This window comes from Lolium rigidum, chromosome 7 (assembly GCF_022539505.1).
Source record: "Lolium rigidum isolate FL_2022 chromosome 7, APGP_CSIRO_Lrig_0.1, whole genome shotgun sequence".
NCBI classification, from domain to species: Eukaryota; Viridiplantae; Streptophyta; class Magnoliopsida; order Poales; family Poaceae; genus Lolium; species Lolium rigidum.
In genome coordinates, this window is record NC_061514.1 from 33,200,372 (window position 1) to 33,206,010 (window position 5,639).

The 5,639-nt window shown below is 53.8% G+C and overlaps 1 pseudogene; it reads left to right on the top strand.

The window, feature by feature from the left end:
- Window positions 1-3,201: 3,201 nt before the first annotated feature.
- On the top strand, window positions 3,202-4,257 carry LOC124671155 (annotated as a pseudogene).
- The last annotated feature ends 1,382 nt before the right edge of the window (window positions 4,258-5,639 follow it).

Below are 5,639 nucleotides of genomic sequence, written 5' to 3' on the forward strand. Positions count from 1 at the left end.
GTGAACGCCAGGTTGCATGGGCCAGAGGTCGTGGGGGACTTTGCTCGGGTCCGTCAGGGCCACGACCGCACGAACAGCGGACAGGTCGGCCCCGGAGAGATTGAGAAGATCGACCTCCAGGAGCTTGCCAAAGTTGGCAAACGCGGCCCGCACGCCCTCAAAACTGACGTGCTCGGGCGGGAAGGGAGAAGCCCAGATGAAGGCGCACATGTACTGCTCCGGCGATGCTCTGGCCGCGTTTTCCTCGCGCGCCAGCGAGATGGACACGCCGTCATGCACGATGGAGCCGTGCTCGACAGCACTGTCGCGCTCCGCCGGGGAGCGAAACCGGGCATACATGGCACCAATACCAGAGGGGACAAGCTCGATCTGGAGCCTAGGCAGGTGTTGGCAGAAGGCCAGCCCCACAGCGCCCATGGGCGCGGAGAAGCCGTCCGGAGGGTCGAGGTAGACCACGGCCAGGCGGCGCACAGCCAGCATGTCGCCCGGCGGCATGAAAACCTCCGTTATCGCGGGGCGCCCGGAAGCTCCAGACTCCTCGGTGATGCCCTCGGAAGAAGACGAGGAGTGTGGGAGCGAGGCGTCGGGAACCACCTGGTGGACGTCACGGGGTGGCGGAGACCTGGGAGCCCGCGAGGAGGGGCCGGCGCCCTGGTCGCCTCCGAAGAACGACGCCCGACGCTCCGGAGACAGAGGGAGCATGGGAATAGGGGAAAGGCCAGCGCGGCGGCGGGCGGCGGGAGCGATGAGGGACGCAGGGAAGGGCGTGGTGGGGCGGGCGGCGGGTGGTGGGGAGCGTGGAGCAGCAAAGGTGGTTGGCCACGAGGTGGGGCGGCGCGGCGAGGCGCGGGCCTGTGGCAAGGACAGCGCGGAGCGGGGCCGGCTACGCTGCATGGTGCACTTCCACGCACGGTGGCCGGAGCAGCCGCACTCCCGGCAGCGAACGGGATCGCGACACTCGCGGACAGGATGATCCGGCGATAGGCACCGAAAGCAACCGGAGAGGGAGAGCCTGGGCGGGGTTGTGTGAGGAGAACGGGGAGCGGGCTGCAGAGCAGGGGTTAAGAGGGCCTCCAGGTACGTCCGTTTGGTGGCGACGGGATGGAGAGAGAAGGCGGGAGGAGCGGTCAGCGCCTCGAGCCCAACGCCAGAAGCAGGAGATCTAGCGCGAGCGAGGCGTGGATTTTCCTCGTCAGAGGGAGGGGAGGAGTCATAACTGCCCGGAGCAGTTCCCTCAGTCGCGACAGACGCCTGCACAGAAGAAAGCACAATCGAGGTGACAGCAGGAGAAGCCTCCATCACGCACGGTATGGGCAGGATGCCAGGGCTTGAAGAGGCAGGGGAGTTTTCCAGCTGTGCCAACGGTTCCTAGGTTTCGTAGCTTGGGTGGGTGGAGGCCGAGTTAATGCGGGCAGCGGTTCAGGAGTTTGAATCGCGGCCGCCGCCGAGCAGGCGTCGTCGAGGGAGAGGTGAAAAACAAGCTTGATTTTCATCTGCCAAGATCCACAGGCTACAACGAAGCGCGCAACATTCAGACTCGCAACCCTAACAACAAAGACGTTTTCAGCAGCAGGCAGCACCGAGAGGCGTTCCGGGGCGCAGCAGAGGTAGAAGTTGAGGAGATTCTCAACGCAACGCGGTGAGAAGCAAGGCGAACGGAAGGGCGGAGTGATCCAGACATGAGCACTGGGAGGTGGCAGGAGGAGGGATGGTAGAGGGGATGAGACGGTGGACAGGAAGGAGTCGAGGACGAGGGACTGGAATCTCTGACCTGGAGCGCCTGCTGCAAACGCCTTGCCGTCGCGGCCGCCGCCGCGAAAGGGAGCTTTCCGCCCGCCGCCTGAGAGGGAGGGGAGGCGGCTTGTGGGTGTGGAGGTGGGCTGGGGAGGTGTTGGGGTTGGGGGGCTTGTGGTGGTGGGAACAGAGACGGCGGGGGCAGCAGCCGACGGGAGCGTCGGGGCGCCCGCGGCGTCGCCAGCGAGGTCGCCAGACCCGCTCATTCCACTCACGTAATATTAGTTATGTTCTTTTGTGGTCCTTAAACATTTGGGTAATATCCAGCTTGTAGATATTGGATGTATAGAGCTCAAGATGTTCTTGGAACGTCCTTTAAGTTTGTTAGGTGGATTTAGGCATTTGGGAGAGAGAGGGAGTGACTAGTTTCAGGCACCAATGTGTCCAACAGAACCAGCAGAAGCATGTGTACTTTGGAAGAGCCATCGACCGAACCAAGGCTGGTTTTGGCCATCAAAAGGAGACAAGGGAATTACAAGGAAACAGTCATGGAAATCGAAAATAGCTACCTAATTGTCTTCATTGTTACCTCTGTCGTCGGATGGATTACGCATGATTAGGATCAGTGCGCAGCTTCCAGATAATCAAGAAAGTGATAGTGCCAACTTTCGTGGCTTTCAGAGCCAGAAAAATCAAGCAGCCACTTAGGGAGAGAGTTGGCAGTATTTCTCCTTAGGCCTTGTTTGGCAGGGATGTTTTCTAGTGTAAAACTGTGTATTATACCCATTGTTTTTGGTGAAAACACCCGTGTCACCCAATACACTCCCCCATCCAAATACTCTCCCGTACCACCAACTCACACTGTTTGGTAGAAGAGGTTTGTCACCGGGTGTATCATCAATTAATAGCGTACAGTCTGACCCACGTAACACTAACCACATAGCGGTGGTCTTGGCTGGGATGGAGCTCGCTCTTCCGCCGCCGCACACGAGTGTAAGAAACGCGCAGACCCCCTCGCGTCTCAGAATCCATTCGACCCGACGAGTATCTGGATTTACTCGCGGGCTTACACGCCGACAGACCGGGCTGCCAAATGGGCTGTGAGGTGTTTTTCCGAGTAACGGGCTGGGCTGGTATTTTACACGGGTTTACACTAAAAAACCTTCCTACCAAACAAGGCCTTAGTTGTATCTCCCGCGAAATCTCCTTCCTCCGAGGCGTCCGGAACGTTCGCAGCACTTGGGGAGGCTATCAATTCTTGTGGAATTCGAACTTTGCTTATACTTGTCCGAGTCAAAAAGTTCTAAACACGGATAAAGCCAGTACATGTAGTACCTCCCTCGTTTCATCCCAAACCAGTCAGACAGTGAACCAAACACCAAGAAGGCAAGCAAGAACAACCCAACACACGAAGCTAACTGCACGTACTGCAAAGTATGAGCTGATCGACGCCGACGAACAGGAAGAATGGCCGGAGGGAGAGGAGCCGACCTGAAGCTGCAGGGGCCGTGGGCGAGCCCCCACGTCCTGCGCGTGCGACTCGCGCTCGGCCTCAAGGGCGTGAGCTACCAGTACGTGGAGGAGCAAGACCTCAATAAGGACAGCAGCTCGCTGCTCCTCCACAGCGCGCTGCCGGTGCTGATCCACGGCGGCGAGCCTGTCCGCGGGACGTCACTGAGCATGGTACAGTACGTCGACGAGGCCTTCGCCGGCGTCGGCCCTTCCCTCCTCCCCGACGACCCCTCTGAGCGTGCTGCGGGTCGCTACTTGGCGGACTTTATCGATGACACGGTATTGAAATCTTTCTCCTGATAATGAAAGATTTCATTGCTACTATCATTGCTGGTATGCGGCCGATACAACCGCGAGAAAGTTTATGATCCTCCTGTCCGTGCAACTGTTTCAGCTCATCAAGGCGATGCACGAGGCGTCATGGGGCAAGACGGTCGGGGAGCGAGCAGAGGGGAAGAAGCAGGTGGCCGGCGCGGTGGAGACCCTAGAGGCAGCTCTGAGCGAGTGCTCGAACCCCTTTTTCGGCGGCAACACGGCCGGATATGTGGACGTCGTGCTCGGCAGCCTCCTCGCCTGGGTGCACGCCACTGATGCGATGCAAGATGTCAAGACCTTCGACCCCGCCACCGTGCCGCTCCTGGCCGAGTGGACGAAGCACTTCGGTGCGCTGACAGCGGTCCATGAGGTCATGCCGGAGGAGGCCGAGCTGGCCAACTTTTTTCCCATGGCATCTCCTGCTCGCCGCCGCTCTGGTGGATGGCTCAATCATGTGGTTTCTTCGTTGCTATTTGTATTTGTATTTTTGCCGCTTGTTCGCAAATGGTGGTGTACTATTTCACCTGGCTGGGTGGAGCCGGCGGCGGAGGAGATCCCCAGGGTCATATCCCTTGCGCTTTCCATGGCATTCGCAAGCTGGTTCCTGGAGCGTTGCCGCATTGTCTTTGCCACGCTCATGAAGATCTTGACTTCATGACCGGATTGATGTTTCTTCTTTCTGTTTTTACATTTTAAAGCTAGCTGGCCTCGTTATTTTAACTAGAAGGATACTCCTCGCGTTGCAGTGGGAATCTTCTAAGAAATTATATTGTCTAAATAAAATAGTATAATTATGCAATATTCAATTGGTAAAAATAGTTGAGATGTTAAATTTAATTCACAATATTTTTATATATTTGATGGCTATAAATTAGTCATGTGGACATTCTAATCAAAAAATGGTGACATAGATAGCTTGCATGCAAGGATACATTAATAATGAATGTTAGTGAGAATGACATGGACATTTTATTGGCTAATGAAATAGATGATGTGGGCTTGCATGTAGAGATAGACTAACATTAATTGTAATTAGTGCGGTTTTGCTTTATAAGAAGTATAGATACTCTAAAATGCTTAAAAGTGCAGCCGCGCTGGTTTATTATATTCCAGTCGGAAGAGGCGATACACAGACTCGCCCATTAAACTTCCAGGATAGCTTCAACCGATAGATATGTAACAGATCTGAGCATACTCACAAGTAACACAAGGGTACGAGAAGTAAAAAATCACATATATGAAAAAAATAGTCCACCCTATTTCAAGTATGAGAAACTTCTGTAGAACCTCTAGAGATTACAATGCACTTGAGCTCGTTACCAAGCGGCAACAATAATAACCACGACGGTTAATATTACATCAAAGCTGAGATATCATAGTTTTTATTCCCTTGGATAATCAACAAACTGTTATAAAACCATAGATTCAAACTACACGAGACTTGATAGACAAGCAGGCATATGTGATTCCAATGTACTTACAAAAAATCAGCCCAACTGGATACTATTTGTCTGCTCAAACCATGCTACCAAAACTGCTATGTGCTAAAACTGCAGCTGTGTGAACTGACAAAACCGCTCTCAAAACTGATACTCCATTGTTCGAATCTCAAACCATCTAACCACATCGATGTACTAAATATAAGGAACAAGCTCACCATGTTTGGAACCGATCCAAACATTTTTTAGCTCCAAACACCAGCTTGAAGCAAGATGGACCGATCAAATCTCAGAAATCTAGACATGAATCACATCTCCTTCTTTCTCTCTTCTCACTACGTTCTGGTGTCCTCTCACCCTCTCACAACATTAACCACGTTCTAGGCTCACTCTTTCTTATCTCAACAGTCACCATATGTGGCTAGGGTTTTCTCCTTCTTACATCTCAAGGAGGCAGCCTAGTCGTTGGATTCGAATTTCAATTAATGGTTGGACTTCTTGGGCTGATGTTACACTACCAACATACCTCCACGTGGAGGAACATGGTCCAACAAACATTACCTCCTGGCATCATGGAGGTTCTCACCCTATAATTCACCATAGTCACACATAGCATGGAGAAAGGGGTTCACCTTGGCT